Source organism: Ascaphus truei, chromosome 4 (assembly GCF_040206685.1).
Source record: "Ascaphus truei isolate aAscTru1 chromosome 4, aAscTru1.hap1, whole genome shotgun sequence".
NCBI classification, from domain to species: Eukaryota; Metazoa; Chordata; class Amphibia; order Anura; family Ascaphidae; genus Ascaphus; species Ascaphus truei.
The window spans coordinates 295862645-295882540 of NC_134486.1; the positions used below are offsets into that span (position 1 = coordinate 295862645).

The 19896-nt window shown below is 43.1% G+C and overlaps 1 protein-coding gene across 4 annotated transcripts in view; it reads right to left on the minus strand.

Moving 5' to 3' along the window:
* Positions 1-19162, minus strand: part of LOC142493531 (amine sulfotransferase-like) — a 34743-nt gene extending 15581 nt beyond the window's left edge. For 3 of the 4 annotated variants that reach the window (XR_012801131.1, XM_075597699.1, XM_075597701.1), the window contains exon 1: positions 19008-19162. The gene's annotated coding sequence lies outside the window, so the exon portion shown is untranslated. Of the gene's footprint in view, positions 1-1332; positions 1513-19007 lie in introns of all 4 variants that reach the window. The other variant, XM_075597700.1, reaches the window with a different exon arrangement.
* Positions 19163-19896: the final 734 nt, after the last annotated feature.

The following is a 19896-nucleotide window of genomic DNA, read 5'->3' on the forward strand; positions in this document are numbered from 1 at the left end:
GTGCATGCATGTATTTCAAGTCAGAAAAAAGCCCTTCTTGGGGATTTGGCGAGAATGACTCCTTCACACACATTCAATCTGAATTTCAAATCTGGAAAAAAAAAAAAAAAAACATTCTTTTTTTTCGACATGGGCTTAACAATTTTTGCCCTTCTTACAGTACAATCAATCCCTAGCTTTTTAATTCCACAGGAATATATACTGTACTTTATGAGGTGAGTGGTATACTATAATTTTTGTTTGAGGGGTGGAGGGTTCAAAAGATTTCTTTGAACTAATAATCCTATATACACTGGTAGCACCTCCCCCCTTCTCCCCCCACCTCACACACAAAGCCTAACAAACAAACCAACGTGAATTGAACTGCTTATCCACACCTCCCCCCGAAGCCATTCATTACAATGTTTGAGGCTTTGTTTACAGTAACTGTGTAGAGTCTTCTTGTGGCCGGTTTCACACACACATGCGCAAGCGCACGTGTGATAAGCCCTTCTTGGGGAGGATTTGGTGAGAATGACTCCTCCATACACATTCAATCTGAATTTCAAATCGGAAAAAAAAGGAGACATTCCTTTTTTTTTCTCCCCGAGACATGGGCCTAACAATTTTTGCCATTCTTACAGTACAATCAATCACTAGCTTTTAAATTCTACAGTAATGTATAATATACTTTATGAGGTGGGTGGTATACTGTAATTTTTGAGGGGTGGGTTCAAAACATTCTGAGGAACTGTTGAAAAGATTTCTTTGATCTAATAATACTACATACAAATCCGGGCTTGCAAAGCTGCTTGAAAATGTTAGTAGTAGCACATCCCCCCCCCCTCCCACACACACACACAAAGCCTAAAGCCAAAGGTATTTCAACTGCTTATCAACACCTCCCAAAGAAATTCATTTTGTTAGAGGCTTTGTTAAACTGTGTAGTCTTCATGAGGCAGGTTTCACACACGCATGTGCACGTGTGATAAGACCTTCTTGTGGAGGATTTGGCGAGAATGACTCCTCCACACACATTCAATCTGAATTTCAAGTCTGAAAAAAAAGGAGACATTCCTTTTTTTTCTTCTCAACATGGGCTTATTAAAGGACTGATTTTAATAAACCATTATGTGAACCATCTTTTTGATAAGTTAACAATTTTTTGCCATTCGTACAGATCACTTCCTTTGTAATTGTACTGTAATGTATACTGTACTGTAAAGTATATTACTGTAATTTTTCTTTGGGGTGGGGGTGTTCAAATGATTCTCATGAATTTAAAGAAGGAACAATTGTATTTGTACAGGATAATCGTGGAAAAATTAATGATACAAAAATACAGTAGGTCACCTCTTTTTCCAAATTTACAATCTTGTCTTTATCTTCTTTGTAATGGCTGTATTGCATTCTGTAGTTCTTTTGTCATTGAGAGAGGGAGGGGGGTTAGTGTAAATTACTGACTGTTACTACAGTATACACACAGTACAATACTTTTGCACATGTCCCCCCCCTTCCTGTAGTTCTGCAGCTCTAAAAAGAAAAGAAAAAAATGAGTGCATTAAAGGCATTGAGTATTTCACAATATTGGACTATAACTACTGTCAAACTACTGTATATACTGTACAGTATAACTATATAACTACAGTATATTTACAGTATATACTGTAACTCTATACTGTATACAGTATAACTATAACAAGTTATGGATTGGAGCACTGTATCTTTCCTGCAAGTATTGGGGGGATGGGGTAGTTCCTGCACTTTATCTTTGCCCAGCTCCAGACATGCACATGTAAAACAGAAATAGAAATAAATGATTATACAGTACCCAGCATTAAAAACATTAAACAATGAAACAATTTAAAACAATCATATTTTTTCATCTATCAAGCAATATTTCAAGCTTAATCCTACATGTGTGTCTGTATGATGGGAACAAACTTCTGATAGGCTTTTGAGCCCCATCCTCTCCCTACCTGTCCACCAATTGTATCTACTGTACTGTAGTAACTGCACAGTCAATCATATTGCAGGACTACATTTTCAATAATTGTACAAGAATTAAATTAAATTAAATAACCCTGAGCAAAGCGATTGATTAAAGGAGAACGGACCGATCTGCAGCTTACTGTAACTAATCACTTGTCTGTGTGCATATTGTTTTGATGCATATAGAGCAGGGGGGCGCAAACTTTTTCCCTGCGCCCCCATGCCGGCTGTCCCCTCACTCCCGCGTCCCCCCCAACCCCAACTTACCCGCGCTCCGGCGTAATGACGTCACGTTGCCATAGCAACGTGACGTCACATGACCTCGCAGCGTCATTTTGACGCCGCGTTGCCATGGCGACGCAGGGAGGAAGCCGCCGGAGCCACGGTAAGTTATGTTTACAGAGGCCCTGCAGCTCCCCCGGCACTTAATTTAAGTGCCTTCGGGAAGCGCGCGGGGCCTCTGTAAATCCCGCGCCCCCCGTCGGCAGTGTCGCGCCCCCCCTGGGGGTCGCGCCCCACAGTTTGCTCACCGCTGAATAGAGTACAGTATTGTTTTGAAAAAAAACAATATTTTTTTAAACACGGCAGCTTGAACTGCAGCTTTAAACTTAATACTGTACTGTGTAGTGCAATATAGTATACTGTAGTACATTATATTTACCTTCATTATAAACTTTACCAAACGGGTGGAGATGAGCCACTGTTACTCCCGTAGTCTGCATTATAATTGACAGGTGACAGCTGGTCTGCTACACCTGTAGTTGACAGATGATGAAGTTGGAAATCTTTTTGGTACACGCAAGCTTGCTGGTACAGTACTTGTACATGAAATTAGACTGAGGCTGGTAATTTTGCAGGTATTCTGGCGGGGACAGGAAGCAAGGATTGCCATTCACCAGGTTTTCAATGACGGTCGGACCGTTATTGTAAGCCGGTGCTTGCGCTGTTGTTGGCACATTGCTGGATTGAGATTGACAAATCTTATATGGATTAAACTCGACCTTTCTCCTTTTGAAGTTGCCATGATCAAACATACTGTAAAAATCTGGGACCACACCCCAATACCCTATTCTATCTCCGGGCGCAGGGTCAATGCAAAAAAAACATTGATCGCTGCATAAGGTTTTTCTTATCGAATGCTTCCACCCATGAACGTCAGGTGAAAATTTGTAAAAATCAAAGTTCAAAATTACATAATCATACATTTCTGCGACAGTCTCAATGTTATCTGCTGCAGCATTAATTGTAGAACATATTAAAAATGCATAACTACAGTCAGGTTTTTTATACGTGTGCGGTGTACACATGATGTCAAGTCCAGTCCAGTCAGCAATTGTACAGGGATAAGAATGCAGAAAAAAGCACAGAGCATTGATTTTTAAAGGTTTTTATTATGAAACGCCTAAATTTGATAACGTCTTCAAGTACCAACGTCAATTCACAATGGACCACTGTACTTACATTATCTGTTTTTTAAACACCTACAAATCAACACAGTAGCACAGTACTGTACACATTACAATTTATTAATTTCTGCCACCTGGCAGATACGCGAAGAATTGCACCCAATGAAATCCGTAACCATTAAATTAAACAGATCAACCGTGGGTGCCTGGCGGCGTGAATACCGCGTGGAGTACAGCAGAGTACACAAAAACGGCTCCGTGATTTGTTTGAATAACGGCCGCTGCATCTGTACTAATAAACAGGTGAACATATAATACACAGTGTGATTAAAAGTCCTCATGGGAGGCTACCGCCTAGGTGTGTATAGAATATAACATATACCTCTGTTTCGTTTAATAAGGCCACCAATTGTAGTATATACAGGAGGTGGGAGGTATAGTAGTATGATTGATAGAGACACACAAACACTTCTAAAAGGTGCAGCAGCACAGTATATAACTCACAGGCTGAATCGCCCAATAAAATGTACACATATCAATATAGCCAAACCAGGTAGTAGAATTCCTCACTGGATTTGTATAAATATACATATACATGCCACAGTAAGGATAGGATAATAATAGGTGTATATATCCATAGTACAACCACATTTGCTACTAGAGTGTCAGCCAAGGCTATGCAAATAGACACAGTGATTATCTCTCACATATCCAGCATGAGCAATCCCATAAATACAACAAGACAAACAAAGCTCAATATCAGAGATGCAGCATGTAAGAACTGATGTGTGGAATCTAATGCATAGAATATATATGCAGAGAACAAACTTAAAATATTTATTGAATAATACAACACATAACAGGCCTGCATTTATAGGCTATATAATATTGTGACAATAGATGGCATATGATAAATCTATCAGATAGAGTATTGGTATAGTAGATCAAAATTGCAATACAAGCCATATTGTAGTCTGCTGCTGCACCAAAGTGGCGGCGCCTCACTTCAAGACAACACCATCGTGATGTCATCAATCCCCGACACACGGTTCGCATAACACGCATGCTTCATCAGGGGCAGGAGGAGTCAATGTGACCAGCTAACCTTCATTTAAATACTGGCGCTTATAAGGGGCGTTGGTATGACTAATGTGCATAGCGCTAAGTAATAGGATACATCAGCAAATAGGATTCGAGGATGTCCAGGAATATAAACAAGTAGGCATCAAATTACGGTATATACATAAAAAATAGTACCAGGACCCGGGCAATGGGCTAGATAAAGGGCTATTAAAAAGAACCTTATGCCAGATAAGATACTGTAGACTACCTATCCACCCAATGTTGGAATATTGTAGGCTGACACATAATAATTAATAATACTTGTCAGAGCATGCCAACATATATTTAGGTCAATCTACACATATATAACAGTCAAACTATATAATAGTAGTAAGCAGGAGATTGAGAAATTATAATTATCAAGGCTAAAATAAATATATACATATATTATAATATAATGAATATAATAATTGTAACAATATAATTAAATAAATGAATAATGTACTGTAGGATTGTGCTTAGTCTGGAGGATCTGCCCCTAAGGTCAATACAAATCTAAAAGGTTTAAGACCAAAGAAAACAAACACACTGTCTAAATACTAAAAACCATATATAAACCTACAAAAAAAGTGCCTAAAATATAACTAAATGATAAAGGGTATGAAGGAATGTGAGCCCCTTAGGTGATCTGCCCACAAGTTCAATACTGATCATAGTGAATATTAATAACTATATCCCTGGATCCCCCTAAGAAATAGTTAAAAAGGGTAATGTGAATAACCAAATATGAGGCAAATAAAATGCCAAATAATATACTGATAACAGTGATACGTTGTGTGATAAGTAGTGAATAATAAATAATTAATTACATCAAGTGAATTAATATGTGTTAAGGTAAAGGTGCAATGTTAAGTGTAAACAAACCAAAATATAAATGTAAATGTATCCAAAGTTTAATATTAATTAATTAATAAATCAATAGCAATGTGTTTGTGCCTATATAAATATAAATCTATGTCTCCTCCATCACCTCAATTGATGCTACATGAGGAACTGTGATTTGAAATAAATATGTAGATGCATATTTCCAATGAAATTAAAGATATGATGAATACAAATTGCCTTCATTCAGGCCAAAAGGACTCCGAGTTTGTAACGTATCTTCCATTTACATTCTTTCTATGATAGGCATCGGTCCCAGTCACCTTTCCTATTACCTTGTGGGATATGTTCGATCCCTGCGAAGTGAAAACCCTTTGTATTGCCTTGATGTACCTGGAACATGTGCCTAGCCACTGGAGGGTCTATAGTGTTCCTAACAGATCCAATATGTTCTAAAATACGGGTCTTCGGGTCTCTAATTGTTTTACCCACGTATTTCATTCCGTAGTCGCATGTTTTTAAATATATAACTCCAGTTGTCTGGCAGTTAATAAAGTCTCTAATCTTGAAGGTGGCCTGATTCTTAGAATCTGAGAATTCTTTAGTATTTTTCATTACCCTAAAGGCCTTACATCGCTCACATGAAAATGATCCCTGCGGTTTAGTACCTACAGTAGCTACGTTTTCTTAGGTGTCACACTGTGTGACTGTGCACTAATCTGTCACATAGGTTTTTGTTCCGTCTTTAGGTCATACGTGGAGCCTGATTTAAAACATGATTATTTGAAACATCTAATAAAAGATGCCAATGTTTTTGAAAATGTGTTGAATACTGCTCCATTGATTATTAAACGTACTAGGTGATTAAGGGGTTAGGGGCCATTAGATTGTATTTGTTATTGTATTGTTGATGTCCTCAGTGGACATGGACGGTGATGAGGAAGGCCTTCATTCTGGCAGGAGTAATGTGCAAGTTTTATTAATAATAATAATATGTTCTTGTATAGCGCTGCTAGTTTTACGCAGCACTTTACAGAGACATTTTGCAGGCACAGGTCCCTGCCCCGTGGAGCTTACAATCTATGTTTTGTTTTTTTTGGCGCCCGAGGCACAGGGAGATAAAGTGACTTGCCCAAAGTCACAAGAAGCCAACACCGGGAAGTGAACCAGGTTCCCCTGCTTCAAACTCAGTGCCAGTCAGTATCTTTACTAACTGAGCCGCTCCTTCTCCCTAATTTATTTACTTTATGCTGCTGGTTGATGTTTTATTTTAAATGCACCATTATCCATATCTGAATAATGGTAATTTTGCCCATTACTGTACTGTATGTTTTAGGGGGGTTGTTGTTGTGGGGCACAGTATGTGGCTTGTGTATTGGTACAGTAGGTAGATATTTTAATGTTTATTGTGGTTAGAGGGATTGAGTGAAGGGGGTAGTGGCCACAGAGTGGGTGGTCAGGCCTCGGTGGGTAGTGGGAGGGGCTAACCCTTTCGTCACATAGTGGTTACTACCGCTAAGGTAAAGAAGGGGTTAACCCCTCCCAATGCCCACCCGAGAGGCCTAACCACCCATCCTGGGGCTATTACCCCCTTCACTCACCCCCTCTGCCAATAATAAACCTGATAGTCTGCCTTAACCCCTTCATTGCCTTAGCGGTTAGTCGCCAGGGTAATGAAACTGCTTACAATTTATTTTTATTTATAGTGTACGTGAGCAGAGGGTCTCCTGAGCTGAACAAAGTTTATTTCAGCCTTGGGGACCCTCTACTTACTGAGTTACAGGCCCCGTTATGGGGTGCCGTTATCCCCGCCATGTTAAAATCCACGTGGGATCTAAACACAGCAGAGGGATACCGACACCCCATTCCTGGGCCTGTATCTCAGGAAGTAGGAGGTCCCCGAGGCTGAATCAACTTTGTTCAGCTCCGGAGACCCCCTGTTCACGCACATTATGAATAAAAATAAAATGTAAGCAGCTTCATTACCTTAGCTATCCGCTAAGGTAATGATTTTTGGGGGGAAGGAAGGAGGGGTGTTTGATACTAGTGTGCAGGAACAAAGGATCTTCTGAGCTGAAAAAAGTTGATTTCAGCCTCGGGGACCCCCTTCTTCCCGAGTTACATGCCCTATTATGGGGTTCGGGTATCTCTTGCAATGTTAAAATCCCACGGTCACATGACCACACAAGATTTTAACATGTCAGGTATACCGGCACCCCAACTGGGCCCTGTATCGCGGGACGTAGGGGGTCCCCGGACCTGAAATCAATGCAGTTTAGCTACGGAGACCCCCTGCTACAATACTGTAGTATTAAAATTAAATAAAACCCCCACGATTGCCCATCTCTTACTGCGCATCTCTTACAGACAGGTAGACCCCGGTAGGATTCACACAGCAGTGACCCCCCGCTGTGTTAATCTGATGGGCCATTTAGTCTGCCGCGTGCCATCTCGGACCACCACGCACTATAGTGCATGTTTCAACCCTAGAAATGGTCAGATAACGGCCGCTGCATCTGTACATGGAAAAATAATGTGTAAATTATATGTTACAAATAGGGTAAAGCAAAACATATCTATATATATAAAAATGAAAATATTGTTTTGTTTGCTGAAAACATTGTATGTTTGCTGTGCTTATGGGCAATCTGATTGGTCCGTTGGTCTGTCACTCAGCCTCTGGTCAATCAGATTAGTCCGTGGCCCAGCCCCGCACCCGTACGCCTCTCATTGGCCTGTGTGGTTCTATGACCTCACATACCCAACTACCACAGCAACGCCTCCATCTGCCGCTTCCCCTGTTTGTGATACCACTGCACTGGATCCCCTCTCTCCCCCAGACACTACAGGATCCAATCCCACCTCTGCTACCGCCGGGTCTGGACCAGACCCCCCTGCTGTGAGTAGCGATCCCAGGAAGGGGAAGTGTGATCCCGCTGCTGACCTGACCATACACACACAGGCATATTGACATTCAAACTGTACACACACAGGCATGCACACATTCAAACTGTACACACACAGGCATGCACACATTCAAACTGTACACACACAGGCATGCACACATTCAAACTGTACACACACAGGCATGAGGAGGTTACTGGTGGGTGTTTCTCAGTCACTAATTTGCCTCTGTTTAGAATCCATCAGGGGCCTAGTATGTTGCCTGCTGGAAAACTGGGGCCAAAAAAACAACACCTGATTTATCCAAGAAAAGGGAAACAATGAAGCACTGGGGTGTTGTTTCCCCTACAAATCAGGTGATGTTTTTTTGGGGGGGGGCTTCAGTTTTGCAGTCAAAAGGATTTCGTAAATATGTGTAAGCTCTCTGCGCAGACCCCAGCAGGTCGTCTCCCTGTTACACAGCGGTGTGAGGATCTATAACAGCTGCTACGCTCCACCCTGTAGTAATATTAAAATATAACAGTTTACACAGATGTAGGTCAGGGTCCCCCTATACAAAGGTGCTTTGCTCCCTCCCAATGGTCTTACCTCTCTCCGGGGGAGCTCTTGCCTTGCTCCTCGGTGCTGGACATGGCATCTGCATAAACTGACTCCTCTGTTATTCATAAAACATTATAATTTAAAAAAAAAACTGTACAGAAGAGGCTGTGGCTAGGGTGCCCCCCTCATCTACCGCTCACCCTGGATGACTGTTGCAGGCTGTCACTGTAAGCCAGCACACAGAGAGGGGGCACTGGGATGGACATAACCCCTGTGACTCCTCCTTCAGCTGTGCACGCCTGAGATGACACTGCAGGCAGAATAGTAGTGTGTGTCTGAACAACAGGCAGAGCAACAACAGGCAGAGCAGAGCAGTGAGGTGTTAACCTTGACTTACTGTAGCACAGGTTGGTATTTGCATGCTCAGAGTAACACTATGAGACTGTAAGTTACAGGTCAGATTCCCCACACCTGTGCCAGGTCCCCACAACTCCCAAAACTGGTTCTGTAAGTCAGAAGAATCAGCCAAATGTGGCCAAGGGCAACCGCAGAGTGAAACCATAGCAGGGGCAAAACCCATCCGGGCACTTCCAAACGCAGGATCTATAGCAGGCAGACTTTGGGGGAGGGGGGGGGGGTGTCACATTCCAACAGACTTTGGGGCTACTGTGCATAGATAAAGGCACACACTCTCTCCCTCATGCAGACACACACACACACACACACTTTCTCACACAGACACTCTCATATAGGCACACGCTCTCTCCCTCATGCAGACACACACGCACACTTTCTCACACAGACACTTTCATATAGGCACACACTCTCTCCCTCATGCAGACACACACACACACACTTTCTCACACAGACACTCTCATATAGGCACACACTCTCTCCCTCATGCAGACACACACTTTCTCATACAGACACACACACTTACTCATACAGACACACACACAATCCCACACACTTTTATTTTTAATCAGGGGCAACGCCGGGTATATCAGCTAGTACACAATAAATCAATATAATGAATTTGTATAAGTGCAATAAGTGTTGAATAACCATCTAATTCTGAAGTCCTGCAGTCGGGAGGTCACTAGGATCGTCCAAATCCTATAATGATAGTCCTTAGAGAAAAATTGTCCTCTTTGGCGCTATTCTTCACTCTGTGCTCAGTCCAGTATATAAGAGAAAAATAAAGAAATACACAGTGTATAATATCATACAGGGCAAGTGACAACAACACCACTGTGAACAAGTACTGTAGTTGGAACCGGATGTGAATACCTAACGATAATTCACTTCAGATTATGATGTTATCAGGTGACATACCCATTAACCATTTGTACTGATAATAGGATACACCTTTTGTGTCTGGGGTTTTAGTCAGTCTTGTCCCTTTTATATAGGCACACAGTGCACATTAACACACAAATAAGGTTCTCATAAATGGATTTGACTCACAAATGGGTATAATCTGTTGTCAAATAACTCTGGAAGTCAGTGGTATTCCTCAGCACTGTATCATACTGTAGAAAAATAAAAATAACATAGCACAGATCCACTAAGGAAAAAGAAGAATGTCCTCCGGCGCATAGGCCCAAGCTAAATTGATAGACTTAGAGAAAAAATATAGGGAAAAACAATGTAATAAACAAGTTATTTAACCCAAGTGATTTAGAAGGCGCTAAGACACAGTATAGTGAATACAAGCAATAATATGTAAGGTGTTCAAAGAAATTCTCAACCTTCACAGGGAAATTTGTACGAATTCCCTCATAGGCAGTAGTAGATATCCAAATTGTGAAGGGAGCGATATTCAGGAACACCCCAAAAAAGAAACACAGTAATAGTGTAATAAAATCACACAGTGATTGGCTTATTAAAATCTTGGCTCGTATGAATCTTCTACTTACAAGAAGTATTGCTCCTGAGGAAGCTGACTGTGAGATCAGCGAAATGCGTAGAGCTAAGCCTGTACACCGCATGCGACCGTTCCTGTTTCAAGATTGTGGTGAAGAGTTTTTTCGTGCCGCCTTACCATCCGCTCCTGTCCTACCGGAAGCAGTCCGTCTCAGAAGGATGTGACGTCAGACGCCGGTTACCACGGACAGATCGAGGAGGTTTCACACTGAAAGACCAGACTCTCACCCCGCCTCAAAAGATACCTTTATATGCCTACACTTGATGTACATATTGTGAGTACATTTCTTATGTTTTTTACCTTATAAATCTGTGCCAATTGGTCCATACTATGGTCTTCCTTTGCTATTTTTTACATGACCACAACTCTGAACAAGAACATATCTGAATATCTTCCAATCCTGCTTTCCTGATCAACGCTGATTGTCCATTATCCTGCTAAACGCTGACTCTCCACTTACTTCTTGTAAGTAGAAGATTCATACGAGCCAAGATTTTAATAAGCCAATCACTGTGTGATTTTATTACACTATTACTGTGTTTCTTTTTTGGGGTGTTCCTGAATATCGCTCCCTTCACAATTTGGATATCTACCATAAACAAGTTATTGCAATTAATTAATAAAGGAATAGGTGCATTCACAGATAAAATTCAAATTCCATTTTCACAATAATATTCTCAAATTGCAACTTAGTATGTTAATAACTCCTTAGAAGTTAGTAAAAAGCTTGCGTCATCACGCAATGGAGAACGTGACATTATTGCGGTAGGCGGAAGCAGGGACATCCAAGAGGGGATACCAGCGTGCATACCGAGGCATCAGCCCAAGCTCCGTTACAGACGCCGGTGAGAGCGGTGAATAAAGCGGACCGAAAGGAAAGTGATTCCAAGGCCCCTTAACCAGGCTAAATGTGTTGGAAAGCGCAAAAGGATGAAGTAGTTAGTATGCGAGTGACACTCCAGGTGTCCATTTTTATATGTTTTATTACATTTTAATTTCTCAGTGGATCTGTGCTATGTTGTTTTTTCTTTTTCTATGATACACTGCTAAGGATATCCACTGACTTCCAGAGCTTTATTTAACCCCTTCAGGGCTTTGTCACATTTTCACTAGTCCATGGGACAATAATTACATATATTCTGCATAGGTACCTGCAAATTTGGTTATGCCTTGACGTTGGATGCAAACTTACAACGCTTTGGCCAAAAGGATTAACTAAATAACCCTTATTCATGAGATTACTATTTTATTTTAGCCTAATGGTAGGAGTGCAGAAATCGTTCTTTTTGTTTTTCCAGAGTTATTTAACAACAAAGGTGTAGCCCTGGTAAGAAATGGGGCTATATGTCTGACCTTCTCCTGGTATAAGCCCTGGTAAGGGCAGGCTGCCAGGAGTTATCATAGGTTTCCACCACCTCAAGCGCTGCCCTGAGTGGTGGAGGTACGTCACCTGACCCTGTGTGGAAGGCAGAGACACAGGGGCGGTACCTGCTGATGTCATGAAGGGCAGGGCTGTCTCTATTTAGTGTGTCAGTTCCTGTCAGTGACAGGCCAGTTGGTGTGTGTTAGAGTCTGTGTCTGGATGTACTGTCAGCACAGTGTGTGAGCTAGCTAGGTTCCTGAGGAGTAGGGCCTAGTGAGCTATAGGTGGACCAATTCCTCTCACCCTGTCTAGGGGGTGAGGGAAGAGCTAGCCCCACTCTGGAGGCCCTTGCTCCAGGGTGGAGGCAGGGAGAAGAGACCATCCTGGAGGAGAACAGTTTGTAGGAGAGAGACAAGCTGTACACTGCAGGACACCCGGACCGGCCCCGAGCACGACGGTACAATGACCTCAATGTGGCACGTTCTACTTATGGCCTGTCGAGCCATGGCCTATGCTAAAGACACCGCAAAATGCCTCTCCAGCAACCCTGATGGAGGTGGCGGAGGCGGAGGAGAGGGCTGTCCTGGTTCCCTATATCACCCCTGAGGTGGGGACCGAGGCCCAGCCAACCCAAGATGTCCCGGCAGATAAGAGCGCGACCGCAGTGAAGGTACCGGAGCGGGCCCGTTTCGTACCAATCCCCACTGGTAGTACCGCAAGAGCTGAAGGTGACTCACAAGCGGAGGAACCGTTCAAGTCGTCCTTGGAGGAAGAAGACGGCCTATCATCGGTGGCGATGCGCCTACCAACGAAACACCCCAGCTGTAATAAAGATGGTGTTCCACTTACCGGAGAGAGGGAGCAGACGAGTCCGGAGACCCCCCGATGGCGAGCGCTGGTGCGGCCTGAACCGCGTAGAAGTCCCACGGCCGTGGCGACTCCCAGTGCGGCGGAGACGGGATCCGAGATGGGTCCGGAGGAACCCACAAGCATGAGCCAGCAGCAGAGTGGTAAGGAGACACCCCCACCCCCTTACTCCCGCCAGGCGAAGACGGAACCTGCAGAGACAGAGCGAGAAGGGCTTATGGCCTACCTGTCCGTCCGCGATCCGGATGGTCCACCACCGCCCCTTCCGGTCCTCTGAAAACTGATCTCTCGTCCCTGAGTGGGGACTCTCTGGAAGGATTTCACCCTATGTTCCTGGGGCTTACCAGAGATGGAGGCACTGCACCATTAAATGAGTCGGAGGCATTCACCCCAGTAAACCTGATCCTGTCATCACCCATGCCATCGCGGGAAACTCAGGCCCTCCTGTTACCAACAGGTATGCACCACCCACAGAAACGTAGCCAGGCGCTAGTACAGCGTAGGGGGCCCGATCTGCGATTTGCCCCGGGAAGAGGGGCTACAAAGGTATACGCTTTTGTGAGTCAAATCCATCTATGAGCACCTTATTTGTGTGTTAATATGCACTGTGTGCCAATATGAAGGGGTCAGGATCTGACTTAAACCCCAAACACAAAGGTGTATCCTATTATCAGTACAAATGGTTAATGGGTATGTTGCTTGATAACATCATAATCTGAAGTGAATTATCGTTAGGTATCTACATGCGGTTCCAACTACCTGTTCACAGAGGTATTATTGTCACTTGCACTGTAGGATATTATAAACTATGTTTTTCTTTATTTTTCTCTTATATCCACCTTTAAGACCCACCTTAAGAGACACATTTGCTTAAAGAAGCATATGAATAGCACTGTGGATTATAATGGACACATGATACATATAGCTTGGCCCCCTGCAGACGCACTTACCTGAATGCCCTCCTACTGTCTCTGTATGTTTTACCTACCAATTAGACTGTAAGCTCCTCGGAGCAGGGACTCCTCTTCCTTAATGTTACTTTTATGCCTGAAGCACTTATTCCCATGACCTGTTATTTATATTATCTGTTATTTATTTGATTACCACCTGTATTACTACTGTGAAGAGCTATGTACATTAATGGCACTATATAAATAAAGACATACAATACAATATACTGCACTGAGCACAAAGTGAAGAACATTGCCAAGGAGGATAATTTTTCTATAAGGACTGTACTATACTGTATACACTTATGCTTGTAATACTGTAAATAATTCTACCATCTTTAACTCCGTGGTGTTAGAAAGAGATTTGGATTCATGGATTTCAAATGAGAAGATGTTTTCCATGTTGTCTTTGAAATTTGTTTTTCGTCTAAGAGCTAATATATTTGAGAAAAAATTCAACCTTTAAAAAAATGTCCCAAACTTTGTTTACTTTATTTCACTCACACAGGAACACAGTACTGTACTGTACAGTATGACTACAGTACAGGATGTACACATAATCGTTCTTAAAAAATTTTAAACTGTAGGGAGGCGAAGCGGCTGGTGGATGTGATCAGCGATGCAAATGATGAACAGTCCACCGCAGCAGTTCGGGCAGTTCTGGTGAAGAGTCATAACCTTGAAGTGACAGAAATATGCAATATATTGCAAAATTGGGTGGCGCAGTGATAAAGACAATTCAGCGTTCCATTGTTATTCAAAGCATTCTAATGCTCAATGCAGGCCTTGTGTCATATGCGCACATGTCTGTATGGTACACAACAGGGGACAGCTCATTTGATCTAACCTTGCAGCCAAAGCATGAAACATTTCAGTGAAATTTCTATGGCCCGGGGGAGCTGTTTATAGGTGGGGTGGAGGTGCAGCTCAAAGAGTCTGGCTTATCTACTGAAATGAGCAAATGGAAGGGGGGAAAAGAACAGTTCACTCCATGAGAGAGTAGAACTGTGTGAAATTTTAATACAAGTGGTCACTGCCTGAGACCCTGCGAGTGTGGAATATTTATTTTTATCTACAGCATACCGAAGGTGCTTTGCCCCACAAGCGTGAAATGTAGTCTTGTTAATATTGAATAGAAAATAAAAAATAATAACATTTCAGTGTGAAATGTTATTAACGGTGATCACATAAATTTATCGATCACATACAGTATGTGCTGTGCCAAACAAGCGTGAAATACAATAATTTAGAAACTCCCATAATAGTTAAGAAACATGAATATGAATAGCACATTGTTAGAATAGTAAAGCTGATAATATAAAAGTAAAAAAATTGAAAGTTTAAAATATAGTGGTTTTCGACTTCCATCATCTTCTGACGTTCGAGCTGACACTTTAATTTCTGATTTTTTTTTTCTATGATGCTTTAAGTATACAGGTATTGTAGTATGCATGCACACCAAAGTGCACCTGCATGAACGCACGCTATAATGCCCATGCGTGCATGCATTTACGGGCTATCGCGTGCACACAGTACAGTACTGTACACGTGTCATTGGGAATTACAGTTACTACCTGTACAGTACATTATATTTACCTTCATTATAAAACTTGCCAAACGGGTGGAATTGAACCAATGTTGATGCCATGTGTGTACTGTGCGTAGATCGATCATGTAGTTGGGATCAGGTTCATCTTGCTGACGGAGTTGATTGGTCCCTGCTGATAATGATCTTGTGACAGGTAACCAGACGGAACCATATAATTATGTTGAGACTGGCACTCAGTGTTGTTTGGACCGTACTGGTAGTAGTATTGGTATTGAGACAGGCATTCAGGCTGAAGCTGGTAAGTGGCACATTGGAGGGACCAAGTCAGGAAGTACGATTATTCAATGTGCTGGTCCTGATCTTTCTCCTTTTGAAGTTGCCGTGATCAAAAATACCCGCAAAAGATGGGTGCAGTGGCCAGAAACCTCCTTTGCTGACGGAACATGGTATTCTAATAAAGCAAATCAGTCAGATTATGTCGTACAGAATTCTTCCAATGACGAGGGTTTGGTGAATTTTTGAAGTATTCATACTTGTTAATGATATAACAAAAAACAAAGAAGTCCAAAGCTACATCCAACATGACAAAAATATACAGTGAAACAACCACATATCTCTTGAAAAAGGGTCATTTAGTTAAACCCTTTGGCCAAAACATTTTAAGCCTGCAAGCTACTTCAAGGCATGACTAAATATTGCAGGTCCTAACACTAACTGATTACAATTCTTATTTACCTCTATAGTTAGAGGAAGAATGATCACATTGGATCTGTCGCAACCAGCTAGACACCTCGTAAACTTGGAAAAATATTGTTTGTGTAGACTAATAAACCTTTTTGAGCGATTTGAGAAATATGCCCAGATACAGATGTAGCAAGACTTACTGCACCCAGCGACGTGGACAAAAAAGCCAAAATCCACGACTCTGGGGACAGTGTCTGCCGTGTTCATGCTGTGGGGGGGTTCCATGCTTCTGAATGGGACCCCTGTAGCATTAATCCTTTTGGGTTGTGTGACGACGGCAACAAAGATGGTAAGCTTTACTACATCAGTAGATAGATAACATATTTATCTGGAATCCCGTTAGTATTTATGGAATAGCTAAATAAAAACAATTTGAAACTAAAATTGACATATACAGTACATATACAGTACATGCAATCAAAGTGAACAAAGTGGTAGTTGGAATATCAAAACACATACTGTGCAGTATCTGAAAAAAATTGCATAAACAAGCGATAACACTATATCACACCTCTAAAAGCGAATGGTGATAAATAACCAAGTGGTAACAATACATACAAACACGTGGTTAAGTGTCCAATCATAAATAAGAGTCTCTTAATTAATTAAATGTCCTGCAGCCTAAAAAATCTGGGTTTCTTTCAAAAAACCCTATGTGGAAATTGCAAGACATAGGTTTATAACGCTTGCGCTCACAAAGAACTAGGCGGGATCCCATTACTGAGGTGGGAAAGTACAAGACTGCGCACCCACAGCAGCGGAGGCACGCCTGGAGAGTGGATAGTAAGCGTAGCCAGGTCTGGGTAGGAGAGATCTGGTTAGTTGTGATACTTGCCGAAGTCCAGGGGCGGAGCCAGAGGGATGGTCTATGTCCGTTGAGCTGTGATCAGTGGTTGGAGCCGGGAGAGTGGTAGTAGATCCGATAGCCGTGGTCAGGGATGGAGAGGTGCGGGTAGTCAGATGCAGAGAGGGCCCAATTGTCAAGCCGGGGTCTTTATCCAGAGAGGGTCCTAAAGTCAAGCCGGGTCGGTACACAAGGGAAGCAGCAGAGAAACACAGGAACAAGGTGCAAAGCACAGCAATCGCAGGAACACAAGGCTACAGAGGATTATGCTCAGCAATGAGAGAATGAGCAGGCAGGGTTTAAATAGGAAACAGGAACCAGTAGCAAGGGGGGCGGAGCGGAGGCGCAGCCTCTGCGGAGACCAGGATAGGCTGCCAGAGACAAGGAGGCAATACTGGCACTTGACACGCAGCTGGGGAAAGGTGCACACCGTTGTGTGCCGCGTGTGTGAGGTGTGCAACGTGACCGGGGGGCGGAGCCAAGCTCCGTGGTACAGCGTGAAGAGTTGCGGGTGCGCGCACACTCTGTAACCAGAGCGGGGAGGCGCGCTGCAACAGGAAAGGAGGGAACAAGCCACAGGGGACGTGTTCCCCGATTCCTTACAAGGTTCTCTTGGGTGCAGGTTGTGGATCGAGAATCTTGGCTATCTTGAGCTTAATGCATGGAACATTACTCTTGCAGAATAAATAGTCACTCAACCTTGTCTTTGCTTCGGGTGTATTACTCATGCATGGAGACATAAAACAGAAAAACGGCACATTGCGCAGTCTGTCTTTCCACAATTAGAAATAGAGCCTATAGAATGGATACTCACATTTCCACTGTGCTGAATCAAAGCACGTACAGGTGCGTGGACGAGTATTGTAAAACTTGCCTTAAACATCTGGGGCTATCACAAACATGACTCTGGTACATACTGGGTACATGCTGCAACATTTAAGTGAAATTTCTGCAGAGACTAATGTCCCATCGGATTAACACAGCAGGGGTCCCCGCTGTTAATCCGATGGGCCATTAGTCTGTTTGAAGAAAAGTCACTGGAATGTTGCAGCATGTACCCAGCATGTACCTGGGTCTTGTTGGCAATTGCCCCAGGTTTGTTTTAGAATATTCGTCAGCACTACAGTACATAGTTTTATTTTCCTTTTGCAGGTTTTTGTTCTTTAGATACTTTCTCCCTGGATCGAGTGTCCTCAAGGTGAGTATGAAAAAATATCTGACAATGCAAAAAATGTCCAAATGGCTGACCCATCTCCCTTGCTGCCCACGGAGGATGAGGAGGCCAAAGATGAGGACCTTCATCATCCTGGCAGTGGAAAGTACAACTTTAATTTACTATATGCTGGCTGGGTAATGTTTTATTTTTAATGACCAAATGCACTATTATCCAGATCTGGATAGTAGGGATTTTACCCATTACTGTACTACTGTACTGTATGTGTTGGGGATAGAGGGGGTGGGTAGTAGGGTGCCCATTCATTGCCATTGGGGTTATTTTTTCTCCCATTGAAGGCATAGGTAACCAAACTGGCAATCAATAGGTGTATTGGATAGTATTGATTGTTGTATACTGTTTTAATGTTTATTGTGGGTAGAGGGAGTGAGTCAAGGTGGTATTTGGCCCATCGTGGGTGATGAGGCCTACAAGGTGGGTAGCGGGAGGGGTTAACCACTTAATTCCCTTAGCGGTAGTAACTGCTAAGGCAATGAAGGGGTTAACTCCTCCTGCAACCCTCCCGGTAGGACTAAGACACAGACACTCTCACAGACACAGACACTCTCAGACAATGACACTCTCACAGAAACGGACACTCACTGAACACTCTCACAGACACAGACTCTCACAGGCGCAGACACTCTGACACTCTGACTGAATATGTCCGGTCTGTCCCCCCCAAAACAGTCTGTCCCACCCCCAAAAACAGAATCTGTCCCCCTCCACAACAGAATCCTTCCTCCCCCACCCCCCAAAAAAACAGAATCTCTCTCTCCCCTCACCTTAGTGGATGCTCTGATGCCTTCTGCTCTCAATGGATGCCTGGCTGCTGCTCTCTGGCCTCTCCTTCCACAAGCAGCTGCACAGTGTGGCTCAGACAGAATTGAAACATTGCTGCTGCGCAGTTGCTTGTAGCCCCGCCCATTCAACCATCTCCTCCAAACCAGGGGTGAGCTGAGGACTGTCTGTGACTCATGAAGCAGGGAAAATTTGCCGTCCCCACAATCTGCTGCCTTAGGCCTGGGCCTAACAGTACTAAGGGTAAATCTAACACTGAAAAATAAAAAACAAGGGCGCTGTAGCAGACTAAGATGTATTGTACTAAAACCAAATATAGATATATATACACAATAATGTATCACGTTCAGAGCATAAACATTGTGATGTTAAGACAATAAATAAGTAGATAAATGTAAGCCAGAAACTATTGCCTGATAAGTGGTAGTGTGGCCAATCACACACGCTGATCTTGGGAGCGAGTGATGCACTTTCCCTCTGGATCACCGGTATTACGTGCAGTCTCCGTAGCGGTTGCTGGAGCCGATGATGCAGCTGAGGATAGACCTTTGGGATACATTGGCTATGGTAGCTGTCATTAGCTGACTATAGTCAAGTTTGAAAACAGCAAGCCAGACATTTGAGCCAGATTGGTGGTGGCCAAGAGTAAACATCATAGTACTGCACTGCCCCCTGATCGGAACACCGGAAGTTCGTCAGAGGAGGAAGCAGACGCTAAGCAGGATACCAAGCGGGACGCTAGGAAACCAGAGGCTGCTTCTGAGTGAGTCCGGGAGATCATGTGACACCTCCCAAGTGAGACAACCCGTGGGGCAAGCGTAGTGGACGGAGAGTCAGCTGCATCATCGGTTCCAGCAACCGCTACGGAGACTG